This window comes from Epinephelus fuscoguttatus, linkage group LG19 (assembly GCF_011397635.1).
Source record: "Epinephelus fuscoguttatus linkage group LG19, E.fuscoguttatus.final_Chr_v1".
NCBI lineage: Eukaryota > Metazoa > Chordata > Actinopteri > Perciformes > Serranidae > Epinephelus > Epinephelus fuscoguttatus.
In genome coordinates this window covers 1,412,922-1,428,751 of record NC_064770.1, presented here as the reverse complement: position 1 = coordinate 1,428,751, position 15,830 = coordinate 1,412,922, and the positions used below count along the sequence as shown (strand labels likewise).

Genomic DNA, 15,830 nt, shown 5'->3' with positions numbered 1-15,830 from the left:
GTTTACAGCTGGTCTCCACTCTAGTGATGACATCACCCACTCTAGCTCACGAAATACACACCCATTATAAAGTCTGAGAAGGGCTGAAAATTTCATGTATTTTAAACTGACTTTGTAGAAAAAGTAAAAGAGATATTGAAAATTTGAATTAGTTCCTGAAAGTCGACGGCAGTGTGAACGTAATTCATTCCCAAAGATTTGGGAAAAATCGGGAATATTTGGGAAAGTATGAATGTTAGGAGTGTGAAGAGTCATTACGGTCTTGTCCTAATTCAGCTGAACGTTTTCATGTTTGAATGGTTTGAATCGGTTGAAGTATATTGAAGATAACTGATGTCAAAAAACGCAGCGGAAGAATAATAATAAGAAAAAAAAATAAAGAATTTTGGTAACAGAAGAACATAGGGTTTGAATGCTTTCAGCACTCACATCCAATAACATGATAGTTCGGCTGTACTAGATATTTGATATATTCAGTAGATTTACTTTTTTACGACACTATTTGACAACTGTACAACCGGAGTCCCAAAAACGCTGTTTCCAGAGAACTTGCTAAAATATCTGAAATTAACCATCATCCTTACTTTTTCTTAACATATTTCATCTAGGTACGGTGTCATTACTAGTTCGGCTTTACTAGACATTTGATATAATCAGTAGATCTATCTTTTTACGACCCTATTTTACAACTCTATTTTACAAGCCGCAAAAACCTACCGTCCCAAAAGCGCCGTTTCTCGCGTATTAGCTAAAATATCGAAAATTAGCCAACATCTTTACTTTTTCTTAACATAGTTAATCTAGGTGCTGTGTAATAACTAGTTCGGCTTTACTAGATATTAGATATATTGGGTAGATGTATCTTTTTTCAACCCTATTTAGAACCCTACTTTGCAAATCAGAAGAATTACAACTATGTTGCTGATATGTATCAAACTGCATGGTGCAATCCAAGGGAATTGTAGTTTTTAAAAAATATAAGTGTTTTTCGTAGATTTTGAAGTTGTAAATACTGAATTGAGAGTACACTGTGGACTTTAAGGGGATGGTAAACACACTTGTGTAATCAGATTTTAAATATCTAATTTCTAAATGGGTGAAAATTAATTGTATCCATATTTTACCCATATCTGACAGCACCTCCAGTTGTTGACTACACTCACATGATAGTTGAGGTCAAGAGCTCTCTATAATAGTTGGTCCCATGTCTGTACCCCCTTTTGTTGCTGAGTTAAAAGCCCTCAAACATGCACTGAGGTCAAGGTTCAAAGGTCAATGGCTGAAAGCAGGAGCCATGTAGAATCTTCATACTAACATATGTTACTCTCCAGGTTGAGACCTTTCCAATGAGGTATTTGGTTTAGCTCTATGACAAAGTTTTGATTTTTTTCTTCTTTTTGGGCACAAGACATGCCAGGTGTAGTTTCAGAGAGCACACAGAGAGGCCTAGTGTATAAAATGATTTTTGTTTCTTTGCTTGTTTTTTACTTTTTTACTGTAGATAGTTACCAAAATGAGTCATCCTCAGATAATAAAATATTACTAAAAAGTAAACCAATAATAACAACAATGAAATAAGCAAAAATAATATTAAAATTATATTGAAATTTTAAAATCTATTTACTGAGCGGAATGGTAGCCTAATAGATAACTTAGATACAATTTATTATTGTTTAGACACTTTATTATTGCTTAGATACCATTTAGCCTATTATGTATTTACTTTTAGCATGTTCTACTTTTATCACGGAATGTGGTGTTAAGAGGTCGTGGTCATTTCACGTATTTCTGTGAGATCAGGTTGACCCGAGAGAGGCTGCTCTCAGTGGGGTAGCCTGAGCGCTCATAAATCCATGTTTATTATCTATGAGCGCTGACACCACTGTCATCTAGCGGGACCTTACATACAAGTGGGCTTTATATTAATACATCAACCCAGGATTTTGAAGTTTAAACTACGCATGAAAACACTACGTTCCGTGACAAAACAACATTAACATATCAGTAATTACGACTTACAATTGTGGACTTTTCCCTCACTCGCCATTTCTGCTGATTGTTCCGAAATGCATGCTGGGATACCTGGCTGTCTTAAGTTCACACAAGTCTGCTCCGATGCATCCCTGGTAAAAGGGGCATGGCAGGAACACATCCAGGCATTTGGACTGAACTTGGCTAGATGTGAACTTAAAACTGGAACAATACTTGGGCTGTAATTGATGATGTGTCACAAGTCCACAGGAACACAAGTCCGCACAAGAACACATATTGAGAAACGGCTATTGTTCACCACTTGGCAGTCTCGAGTGGAATGATGAGCTAGTTTCAGCGTGTGCAGTTGTAAAGGACCCCGGACCTTGCTTAGGGGTCCTGCCTTACGCCAGGGCCACTATGCCCGTGGAAGCGCAGCGCGCCGAAATTCTCGCACGCGCCGGAGCACCTGCGTTCACATCAGACGCGCATTTCTCCACGCCGTCGACAAGCGATTCTGCTCCCAGCTCTCATTTTTCACTGCCTGGCTTGTCAGATTCGCTCGCGGCTCGCGCAGAAAATAGACCAGACGCCGAACTGATCGCTGCAAATCGTGAGCCTGCCGCGGAGCTTCCCGGCGCGGCGCGGCCAGTGTGGACGACACAGTCGGTTAACATGGGCGCCGAAAGGAAAGTGCCTTCTCTTCTCGGCGCTTCGAGGCTATTCGCGGCGCTTCCGCGGGCGGTGTGGCCCTAGCGTTATGCCTGTTCATTTTCCTCATGCTATTACTGCCCCCTGGTGGGGAATTCTGTACATACACAGTGAAAAGAGGATAGTGCCCAAAATGGAGCTTTGAGGAACCCCTCAAAAAAGTGGGACTGCAGCTGAAGAATATTCCCCAAGACCAACTGAAAAACTAGCTGTCACCACTTTCTACCCATAAACTTTCACTTTATGTGGATGACCTCCCTTTCTGCACAACTTACCCAACAGTATCTTTGCTTCAACTTATGGATATGTTTCAATGCTTAGGTAGACTCCTGGGCCATAACTTATACTGTTTAAAAAGTTTGCTTTTTTCTACAAACCAAATAGCATCAGATCTTAACTACATTAACTTTTCATTTAGGCTGAGGCGTCGGTGGCTTAGTGGTAGAGCAGGCGCCCCATGTGCAAGGCTGTTGCCGCAGCTGCCCGGCCTTGACTCCAGCCTGTGGCCCCTTTCACACTTGTCTGTCCTATCCATTAAAGGCTAAAAATGCCCCCCAAAAAAATCTTTGAAAAAAGAAAAGAAAAAACTTTTCATTTAGGCTGGAACATCATTCATTTTCCTTTCTGGGAATTATTGTTACGTGATCCCTCTGTGATTTATATGGCCATAATTTTAACCTAACCGTACAAAACTGGATCTTGTGAGATTGCTATCACTACTGGGTTCCTTCGCAGGCATGTTTAACAAGATAACAGTGTTGCCCTGTTTTTATAGCTGTATCAAATGATTCCTTTTTTTTTACCTACAGTAAAGGTCTTTGCACACTGAGTCAGTTTATTCATCTGAAATTGCTGCATGTCTAAAAATAAATAAGACCTCACATTGTGTCAATTATATTTGCACACTGAGTCCGAAACATTCATCTATCATAAAAGTTTTTGGAAGAGGTTAATTTTTTTTGCGTTTTTCACATCTGTCAAAACAGGACACATCTGTGACAAGACAGAGGAACAGGTTGCACAGTATCCTTACATAACTCATATATTTCAACAGGTCAGATAGTAATATCAAGGTGGATAATGACGAGGGGCGGCACGGTGGTGTGGTGGTCTCGCCTCACAGCAAAAGGGTTGCCGGTTCGATCCCGGGCGTGGGAGCCCTTCTGTGCGGAGTTTGCATGTTCTCCCCGTGTCAGCGTGGGTTCTCTCCGGGCACTCCGGCTTCCTCCCACAGTCCAAAGACATGCAGATTGGGGACTAGGTTAATTGATAACTCTAAATTGTCCGTAGGTGTGAATGTGAGCGTGAATGGTTGTTTGTCTCTATGTGTCAGCCCTGCGATAGTCTGGCGACCTGTCCAGGGTGTACCCTGCCTCTCGCCCGATGTCAGCTGGGATAGGCTCCAGCCCCCCCGCGACCCTCAAGAGGATGAAGCGGTTAGAAGATGAATGAATGATAATGACGAGGAGGAGGAGGAGGATGTGGACCGCACACAGACAGAGAGGGAGGACAGCTCGACCCCTTCAGCCATAGTACCAAATGCCAGACACAGGGAAACAGTGGCAACATGCAGAACGGTAACTCCAGTGGAGGAAATGTGTCTTTTCATTTTGTCAAGTATATTTAAATTTTTGCAACGAATAGAACAGTACAATGTACCGGACTCAGTGTACAGGGTTTCTCTGCATAACTTTTTTTTTTTCTTTCACATGAGGGATTAAAAAAATCACATCAGAAAAAAAGGACTCAGTGTGCAAAGGCCTTTAATATATGTTTAGAGACAGTAACATTTTTCCATTCATTTGGAATAGATCTAGCCCATGATCAAGACAAACCCTTATAGAGGTGCCTAGGTTAATGGGGCAGTTGGGCCTAATTTTATGTTTTATTACTGGCCAGCTAATATAGCTAGACTAACTTGTACCCTGAGAACTATCAAACAAGTCAATAATTCTGTAATAAAAAGCACTCTTAAAATTTAGCATCAATTCAGAGAACACTTTAATTCCTATGCTCTGACACATAATCATATTTTTTCTCCTTCCCAGCCTGATGCATCATTTCAAATGTGGCATAAAAACGGTTTAATCTTTTTTAGCAACTTATTCATAGATAGTTCTTTTGCTTCATTTAAAAATCTCAAAAAGGACTACAATATATTAAAGGCTCACTACTTTAGATACCTGCAGGCCCACAGCCTCATCTAAAAACATTACTTGTTTTATGTTCTGCTGATAAAAAGACTCCAAATTGGTCTGTATACTAAGGGAAATGTCTCACAAATATGTAAGTTTATCCACGTTAATAGTTTGCTTTCCTTGTATAAAACAAAATCAGCCTGGGAGCAGGATTTAAATATTGAGCTTACTAAAGAGATTTTTTAATTTAATTTAATTTTTTAATTTTATATACTTTATTAATCCCAGAGGGGAAATTCAATTTTTCACTCTGTTTGTCAATTATACACAGGTCCGAACACACACATGCATGAACTGGACCTATACATGCACTAAGTGGAGAGATGTCAGAGTGGGCTGCCCATGACGGGCGCTCCGAGCGGTTGGGGGATTCAGTGCCTTGCTCAGGGGCACCTCGGCAGTGCCCAGGAGGTGAACTGGCACCTCTCCAGCTACCAGTCCAAGCTCCATATTTTGGTCCGGACGGGGACTTGAACAGGCGACCCTCCGGTTCCCAACCCAAGTCCCTATGGACTGAGCTACTGCCGCCCCTCAGAACTGTCCAAATTCTATCACAGTGTGGATCCTACCTTTGTTGGGTGCCGCCTGAACCCAGCCACAGTGGGCACCTGTTCTGAGAATGCTGATGTTTGACTACATTTTTGTTTTGTGTCTTTGAAGCCGTCTCATGTCTTTGTTGTAAAACAATTGAACCCAATTCAATTACTGCTATTTTTGGAGTACTCGGTGAGGGCACATACATTACTACACCCCAAGCTAATTCTATAGCATTAGCCTCACTTCTAGTCAGGAAGCAGTGATAAGGCCTTAACATCCACAAGTTGAATCCAAAAAGTGTTATCTTTAATTCCATTACAAAAACTCAGATACAACAGAAGTAAGTCCTGTCAGAAATTCAGGGACACCTGGCCACCTTCAAAGAATTCACTCTTAGTCAATCTTTTTCATAAACACTAGTAAATCTCTTCCCTCTAACTTAATTAGCCTCTCTATTCCAGATATCAGGACTGGGACTAGATGATGTGTCACTGTAAAAAAGGATTTTAGAGGGTGGTAAATAAAACCCATATATATATAATTTATGCATCAAGTGAAATAATTAATAATGGGTGAATTATACCTACTCTGCCTATTTGTTAATAGTAACAACTGCAGCATGAAAATATATAATAAAATGTACTCCTAGATATTGTATAATTCCTGCACTACAACATGTGCATGTGTTGGTGCCCATGCAGCAAGGCCAAAGTCAGATTGATTCGTGGGACTGGAAAGTGTTGAGCTGTATCTACATATATATATATATATATATATATATATATATATGTATATATATATATGTGTATATCTATATATATATACATATATATATAGTGTGTGTGTGTGTGTCTGTATACATACATATATATATATATATATATATATATATATATGTATGTTAATATCTTTATATTATGTGTATTCTGCATATCCCTATGTGTGTACATATTTATGCGTGTGTGTATATGCAGTATACTTTTGTAAAAGATAAATTATTGAGTGGTTTGAATTTCTACAAAAATCTTAGCCCCTTTGTTTTCACATTGGAATTCATAATTAACGTTTTATTTTTCAATTACCATTGTCTTGATTTTTATTACTATTAAAGTTTTCTATCATGATTACTATTTATTAAGCGTTTATTTTTCTCTTTTACCCATGTGTGTGCTTGAATATTTGTGTTTCAAATGTCTATTTGACACTCCTTTCAACCAACTATGTGCACAGCAAAGGCACCAGCTGCTTTGTTTATATCAGGGAACAACTTGTTGCCCAAAGATTGGCTAAGGTACCTGGGGAAAAGCTAAAGAGCCCGGCCAGAAGAAAAGAAAGAAAACATATTCATTATTTTATACTCCATTTCTGCCAATATATCCCCCTAAATTCTATACAGTGGACCTTTGAGTTATCAGAGAAATAGGACGAGCACACAATTCCATGTGGTGGGTGAGCTGCCCATCTCTGACATGCCAAGCAGCGTTGGAGAAACGATGATTTAAAAACTACTTCATTTTGTGTTTATACTGGTTTTAATCACCTGGTTCATTTGTTTTGGAGATAAAGAGATCTGTGTGGATAATTTTGCTCCCAGTAAAAACCACCTGAACAATGAACACTAAGGGAATTCTAACTGGGAGAAGTTTCACCTGGTGAAATCTGCAACAAAGAGCATGGATACCAAGAGGCGAAGTGCCGTTGAATTTCTGCCAACAGCCACCAGGGGCGCTAATGTCATTTTGGACTGTTGAGCTTGGACCGTTGCGCCCAGACAACACGCAAGATGTCAAGGAGAGGAGAAAAAAGTAAAAGAAAACAGTGTAGTGCAATTAACTGCAACAACTATCAGTGGAACACCTGGCCTTCCACCGTTTCCCGAAGGATCCCGACAGACGTGTACGTTTTAAAGTGTTTTAATATCAATTTAATATGCCAGTTTTCGTGGGAAGATATATGTATATATGTATATATAGACCTATATATGGCCTCTTGGACCATTTATATCAGAACTGATTAGCCTACTGCTTTAGCATTAAAATATATCATATTAAAATAGCTTACATATTATTATTATTATTATGACTGTCCCCTTACTGTACAAACTGTAAATAAATCTTTATTCCTGACTATGTAACGTCACCATTAATGTGTTTCTAGTTAAAATATTGATTTTTATTTATTTATTTATTTATTTATTTATTCTTTGGTAGATTGGCTTATGGGGTGATTTTGAAGGAGTAATTAAGTTAATCTTCTCATAAGTGAATGTAATATGTAGAGATGCCATCTAGGCCGTTTTTCATTGTTTTGGTTTTTTTTTAAAGTCTATATTTTGCTTTACAAAAACGTGAAAAAGCAGCTGTGACCAAGCTATCACGAGGTGAGTAGCATTGTAAGCATAATTAATAGTGATATACTTCAGTTTGTCTGTGTGTTTTTGTATTCAAGCGGGTCTGCTGCGGTCTGCTGACAGTCCAAAATGGCGGCGGTAGGAAGAAACCATGGGTGAGTCTGTTGCTATGGGGCATTCTATTGAGCTTCGCCTCTTGGTATCCATGCTCTTTGTCTGCAATCCTCAGTACTAGATGCCACTGAATCCCCTTAAATCTTACATGCTGGACCTTTAACAGGCATACTTTTTATTTTTACTTTTATGTTTATTATGTTTAATTTGATATTTACAGCATCCTTTGTTCTGTGTCGTTCACTTGTGTAGTACTGCTGCTGTGACATGATATCCATCCATCCATCCATCCATATATCTATCCATCAATCCATCCATCCATGTATGTATTTATGTCTATATGTATGTATGTACTGTGTGTTCCAAGATGATTTGTAAAAACATTAGGGTTCCCTTTGCCAGATGCTAGCATAGTTGTGGCTCCTTGTACTGTGTTTTCATGGGACTTGATTTTGGTTTTCATCATGGTGAGCAGGTTAAGCTATAAACACATGCATTTCAATCTCATCACTTTCAAACATATTGGAAAGATGCGTTTGATACTCCTCTTCTCTGGGTTGAAAATATTTCAGTTTATTTATTAATCATCTTGTTCTATCTATTTATTGGCTTAATATTTGAAAGTATTTTACAAAATACTTCCAACAAGAAAAATACTTAAAATATAGATAATAACTGATGATAACAGTTGTAGATTTTGTGCTGATGAGGAGGACATTATGCATTTATTTTGGTGGTGTCCTGTTGTTGCATAGTTTTGGCAGCAGGTGGCTATCTGAACAGGCAATCCTCATTTATCCCCCTTCAATATTATTTTAGGTTTTCAAGATGATCAAAATATGTTATTGAACATCATTGTCGTACTTGGCAAAGTAATATTAATGGAATATTATCTCCATTCTGTTCTTTTTGTCTTACTGTAAAGGTTTTTGACCTGTGATGAGGTATTGAAGACGCAAAATTCGGTGCCTGGATTAGGGCCTGGAGGCTCCCGACCTTGTCCTCAACGTTGCTTCTCAATTGTCCTCTGATGTCAGTCTAATACCTTGGGTTCATCTAATTGATACTCAAAGAAACACTGGAGACAGGCAGAGTCCAATGCAATCGAGTTTAATGTGTTCACGAGCTTCAACACATCATGAGTCAAGCCCCGGAGCTGGACTGAAAACTCGCTCTCAGTGCGCTCGCTTTTATGCTGGTGGAGACTGGGTAGAGTCTCCACCTCTTTTGTTAATCCTTCCCACTCAAATCCAAATCTATTGGTGGCAACCTTTTTCTTTTTGTCCAATCATGAACAGGCCCGTTTTTAATGGTGTAATCACTTTCACTTTGAGCCTGGAATTTCCCAAATCTCCCACCCTTAGGTTTGGATTTGCTTTCACTTTATTTTTAAAAAACATGTGAATCTTAGGGACTTTCTTTATGCAGCCCCTTGTGCAATGTGAACCTTTAAATGTGCATCAGGTAATACAAACATTTGAGTGTGTGTGTGTGTTATCATTAAACAGAACATGATAGTTTATATGTGTGTGTTCAGTGTGTGAATACAATGTGAACTCATAACTTTGTATCGTGAACATTTTGACATGTATAACAATGCTTTTAACACATATAGATGCATCTCAATCAGTTTTATAGGAACTTATTCATAAGACATGGTTATATGCTGGTTATGTAGCTTTTGTCTCTTAATCAGCTTATGCAGTATAACACTTTTACTTGATTAGGGATTACTTTACACTACAGTATACAGTATTTTGTTAGTGTTTTAGTGATATATACTCAACATGTTTGTAGATGTGTATATTGTGTGTATGTTTGTGTGTAGGTGAAACTAAAAACCATGCCTTTCCACTGCATCCTTGAAGCAGGGGATAGCAGCACTGAGCCATGTTGTTGCCATGTTTGTAAGTATAGGTTGACCATGGCCTACCCATGAAGGTGTCCCTAACAAGCTGAGTCGTGTGCACATGGCTGTGGTGGAAAGAAAGAGAAAACTTTGTTTCTGTGCTCAGTTTTTCCTACTTGTAGTTTCAAACTAAATCTTTGTATATCTTCATTATGACTATACCTGTTTGTATAGATATCAGAGTTATTTTAATGTTTACTGGTAGAAAACATCTAGTTGAAATTATTGATGCAAACCAAACATCTGCTATGATGCATCCGCACAGATCAAGAGAAAGTTAACTTTGTTTGAGCCCTGTCCGTCTCAGAAAACAAGTTCTCGTGAGATCTCATGATCTTGATAAACAGGCGGTAAAATCACAGTTAGCTTACAAACAGTTATTTACCGCTAGTAATAAATAAAAAATGCCCAAGCTTTGTGCAGCAATAGGCTGCAATAATAGGAAGAATGTATTTTCATTCCACCTGCTTCTCGATCCGCATACACAGATATCCACAGAGCCTCTGTTCAACACGGTGGTGGTGGTGGGGGGTTGAGGGAGAACAGGCTCTGATTGGAGGGAGACCTAACCACGCCCACTTAGGAGACAGGAAAAGTAACCATTTTCTTAACATTGGATAAGCCTACAGTTGGGTATCTCCCTTCATCCAATATCTCTGATTGCAGGGCTCACTTGCTCACCCTTCCCGTCGGGTAAATGACGGTGGCCTCGTAGGGACAAAAAGCCTTGCGCACAAGTTTTTCAGGAATATGTCTATCTAGCGACGAGGTGAATGTTTATTTAGAAATCTAAGCCATGTTATGATATTGTAATGAATCCCTAACTAGCAGGAGACCAGAGGACCGTTCGGGAAAAAGGCCCGTTTATTTGAGCGCTCCAGAAACTCCGATAACACTCCAGGGGGTAAAAGACTCCGTCCCAAACTCTGACTCTTCTAGCGTAACAGACACACTTCATAACTTTACACACATACTCGTTTACCATACTGAGTGGGGACCCCCCTCCCCTCTCTGCTCCACCAATCTCCAGCCCGCACACTGACTGACAGCGTAGCCTGTAAACAGAGCTCAGCTGTTTTTATAACTAAAAAAACTTTTCACTACTCTCTATCAACAAACTACTAACACTCTCTGCTGTTTCCTCCTCCTTCTTCCTTCCTTACGCTATCTTCGTTGGTTCATTTATACACGCGAAACGCGTTCTCTGGCTGGCTGGATTGTCCGCTCGGGCTGCCTTACATACATGGCGGCGCAAGATGGCGACCTCTCTAAAGCAAGGCCCTTGCTATATATATATATAAATATATATATATATATATATGCACACATATATATATATAAAATATATATATATAAAAGCATAATTATAAGGCTACGAAAACCAAATGAATTTTATTTTATAGTGATTATACACTTGTATAAACATATTAATGGGTAGAATATTCAGATTCAGATTCAGATTGACAATAAACCATACCAAATGTTACACACTGGCCCTTTAAGTCATGCCACAGTGGTTTAGTTTGTTTATAGCCTGACATTAGCTTTTTACTTCTGATGATTTTATTTAGGCTTCAGAAATCATAAAAGTGGTGTTCATTTGTGAAGATTATCCAAAACATGTAAGTATCATAAACATTGGTTTGCTACAGATCTTATTTTCTGCAATAATCCAAAATCCAATGGAAAAATCCCATTGGGTTTTTGACAAGGGAACCAATGCGATGCTAACTTCAACGTCGACCTACAGCTGACTCCCTGCACCACTCCATGCAGGTGTCAGGGTACAGACAAAAGAGGGATACCAGAAAATCTTCTTCTCCAAAGCAGTTAACTTTCTTGGCCACCGTGTCACTTTTTTTTTCCTCTGCAGAGCTGTTAGGTCGCAGGCTAATGCTAAAATCATAGCCTGCATGGGAAACTATGCGCATCACATTGAGTCACACTCAGCAGTTTCTCACTCAGTCTTGTTTATACATGCCTGACGAATACTACATGTAAACTTAGTGTAATTTTTAATTAACTTCATTTTCATGTTGATTCCACATTGTTGCAAATGATACCACAATTTGCATGGAAATTTATTTTTTAATACTCTTAAAGGGGCAAAAAGCGAAATCCTTTCACCACTAGGTTTGCTGTTGTGCACTGCCTGTAGACCAAAACAAATACCCCCTTTCCACCAAAGCAGTTCCAGTGCTGGTTTGGGGCCAGTGCTGGTGCTGGTTCTCAGTTGGTTCAACTTGCGAACCAGCTGAGGACCAATTTGCTTTTCCACGGCTCGAGGTGGTTAGGGTGACACGTCATTGCGTCACTGTATATGTCAGTTACGTTGAACAACAACAACAACAACAATGATGGCGGACCACGTACTTGTGTAGCTGTTACTCCTGGCGCTACGAGGCCTCATCGGCATCCAAACACGGCAGATACGTCGTATTTGTACTGCTCGACAAGATTTGTATGGACGGCAATTACGTTCAAGAAGACAGGTAATAACCTAACACGGTTTGTCTCTTACTAACACTGAACGTGAGATTGTTATGTTAACCTTTGTTGTAAGCTAACGCTAGCTGGCAGAGCACAGCTAATCCACAATGCAATTGTGTAACGTTATGTGTTGTGTACTGATTTAGACAATTGAGGGCTTATTGTAGTTTCAGCTGGACAAAAGAGGATGCTTAGCTATTGATTCTAGTATTGATCACTCTCCACTCAACATGCTTATTTACCTATATATTTTTGTCTACCCCATGCAGAGCTGGCTCATGAAGCACTTTACGGACACTGGCAGATTGACCCCATGAACAACACAACTATAACTACAGATTAAGCAGTGCACAGTCAGTTGTGGAAATGGCATTTGGGAGATTGAAAGGATGGTGGAGGTGCCTCCTAAAAACCTGCCATTCAAATGTTTGTTATATTTAGTTCTGGTTGTGTATGATGCACATGTTTTGGCTGCTACTCTCCATTGTTTTTGCTGTTTTGTTGCTGCTTACCTGACTACTTTTACCTGTGTTTGCTGGACTACTTCATGTCACGAATATTGTTTCATCCTTCAGTTCAGTAAATTCATAGAAATGATTATGGCTGTCATGTTCTCATTTCTTTATAAACACAGTGACAGAAGACATCTATGAAAAGCATCTTCATAAATGGGTAACCTGTTGAGGTCTTGACTTGTTTTTACTAGCTTTACTTGAACTTATTACACAGTTAAATTGTACATCATTAAGTGAAAACATACAGAAGCAGACATGTCTCTTTAGAAGGGAATTTATTTAAATACAAAAAAAAAAAACAAGCTAATGATAAAAGTGACAAGTGTGCATTGAATGTGCAAAACTAAAATTTCCCATGAAGAAACACACTGGTGTCAGTCTCCAGCTTCTGCAGCAGGGCATCATTCAGGTCCTTGCTGTGTAGTTTTGACCTGAGCTGCTGGATGGTGTTGGCGAGCTGCAGTGGAGTAGCGACGTTAGCTCGTAGTTAGCATCGTCTTGTTCGATGGCAGATAACTCTGTAGACCACATGAAAAACAGCGCTTTAAACAGTGACTCGCCGACTGCACATCATACAATGTTTAGCCAACTTAAAGGGTGGCTGGTAGGTGAGCCCATGGCTAAGTAACTTGCTAACGTTAGCTAATGTTAGCAAGGCTAACCTGTTGATCAGTTAACATTAACCTGAGCAGACATTACAAACAATAGCTGTGTCCCAATTTAGGGCCGCATCCTCCGAGGGACGCGGGCCTAAATTGGGACACAGCTGTTATATGAAGAAACTGGTAACACTAAACAACTATGTGCAAGATGAAAATGTTTGAAAAGAAACTTACCGGGGTCCTTTTGCGGCAGCGTTATGCTTTCGTCCACCATCGCCTCCAGCATTCATTGCAGGGGCTGAGTGGCTCAGTAACCCCGCCCCCTTCCCCGTGACGTATTGGTTCTTTCTTCTAGTCCAGCAAAGAACTGGTGCCACTCTGGAACCAGTTTTTCTGGCCCAGAGCCAGTTCTTTTGTCGGCCGAAACTGGAAAACCGGTTCCAAATTAAGCACTGGCCCAGAACCAGCACTGGAACTGCTTTGGTGGAAAAGGAGTAAAAGTGTGTCATGAGCCACTCCTCCCTCTACCTCTGCTCTCCACCCCCCACCCCACTCGCCTCGTCTGTGCAGCCAAGCACCGCAGCACCTCCACGGACTATTACATCCAGACGGTCCCGGTGTTTTTTCCGCAGGCTCCACTTCACTCAGCTGCCTGATATACCCGCTGCTTCTTCCCACATTAACCTGAATAACAAACCAGGGCTCGGTGCTCCGGTTGGATCCAAACGGAGAGCCGGGGCTAACGTTAGCTGGGGAGCTAGTGGAGGCTAACTGGCTGTGCTGGCAGCTGACTGAAGTGGAGCCTGAGGAGGAAGCACCAGTTAGCCCCCGCTAGCTGGGAGGCTAGTGGAGGCTAACTGGCTGTGCTGGCAGCTGAGTGAAATGGAGCCTGAGGAGGAAGCACCGGTTAGTCCCGGTTTCACTACTTTCGCTTCTCCAGCACTATATTCCAGCCCCTTGTTTACAAGCCAGACTGGCTTGTAAACAAGGGGCTGGAGATCAACACAGAGAGAGGGTGTGTGAGGTCATGCTATACGCCAGATGAAATTAGACCTCTCGTTCTTCACATAGCAATTTTTTAACTCCTTCAATCTAGAAATGATGAATTTCGCTCATTGCTCCTTTAAAGACCCTTTTCATCCCAGTTGGATAGCTCAGTGTTTTTATGTTTGTTTGTTTTTAAAGTTGCCCCATTGACAATAATTAGGAGACTGCTTCTATGGACCCACAGAATGTTTGTTTTCTTTCTTATACTCAAATGAGCTTTAATCTGTTGTAGTGTTCTCAGTTCTGAAACATAATGTACCCATATAGACAGAATCTCCCTGACATCATACTTTTGCTGAGCTTATTTTGTGTTTTTGTTGCTTTTCTATCATCTTAGAGAAACTAAATCTACCAGCACAGAAGCTAAACAATTCTGTGGACAGGGCAGCAGCAAAACATATTTTAGCCAAAAAAGAAAATCAATAGGTGTAACTGTACGCTATATTTGAATGTTTGCTACATTTTGCCTTACACAGTAACCAATTGGTGCTGCTGTAAATCAGCAACTCAGTGTTCTGCAAAGTAAATTAACTGTTTTTGTCAGTGGAGTCTGGTGGCTTTGATATAACGGTTTCAATTCCCTGTCGGAAGAGGCTGTCTGATGGTAAGGTAAAGTTGTACCATTATAAATACATACACTTAAAGCAGCACTTACCTTTCTTGCATTTCACACAGCACTTAAAAAAATTTGAACATCCACAACTCCCACCTCCCTCCAAAATCCCATCCCCCTCCTCCTGCAACTCCACCTCCCTCCAACGGCCTAATCCCCCCTCCTTCATTACGTCCTCATGACGTCTATGATAGATGTAAGCATTAAGGTAACGTTAGATACACGGAAGAGGAGAGCGAGTATATCGTCACAACCAAGACAGTCAAACGCAACCCCGGAGTTTTAAAACTCAACCGGAGTCAGTGATGACTGATGAGTTTTAGAATAAGGTTACAGTGCTAACGTTAGATAGTAGCGTTTACGTTACTATGAAGTGGAAACGCACAAGGAAGATATCGTTAATGTTTCAGAGGCTACGCTATAGTAGGATAATGTTAGCCATTAGCAACTGGATGCTGTGTTGTCATATATAACGTTATGAACTGAACTGAACTTCTTTGTCATTTTTATGCGCAGCACAAAAACAAAATTACATTTCGCATGCCCCAAGCAAAAAGAAACAAAACATTTAAAAACAATTTGTGCAACATTTAAGAAAGAACATATAGTGCAATAGTAAGATGAAAAGGGTCAACATTTCACAGTCAAAAACTCCACATCCTGAGAGCAGGCGAAACCACGGTCATCTCAGGACTAGCTCGACGTAGCAGGCCAAGCTTGCTAGACATCCTGAGCTCTCTCAGTTGTAGCGTTAGATCTCTGTAGCGGTTTCT

At 40.2% G+C, this 15,830-nt stretch overlaps 1 protein-coding gene and 1 long non-coding RNA gene across 2 annotated transcripts in view; one reads left to right on the top strand and one right to left on the bottom strand.

Moving 5' to 3' along the window:
- Positions 1–15,830, bottom strand: part of LOC125878859 (uncharacterized) — a 265,428-nt gene that overhangs the window by 17,042 nt on the left and 232,556 nt on the right. The gene's annotated exons all lie outside the window — the stretch shown is intronic.
- LOC125878891 (uncharacterized) lies at positions 6,399–9,380 on the top strand. Its single transcript, XR_007447815.1, has 3 exons — positions 6,399–7,922; positions 8,134–8,203; positions 8,807–9,380. It is a non-coding gene; the product is annotated as an uncharacterized LOC125878891 (long non-coding RNA).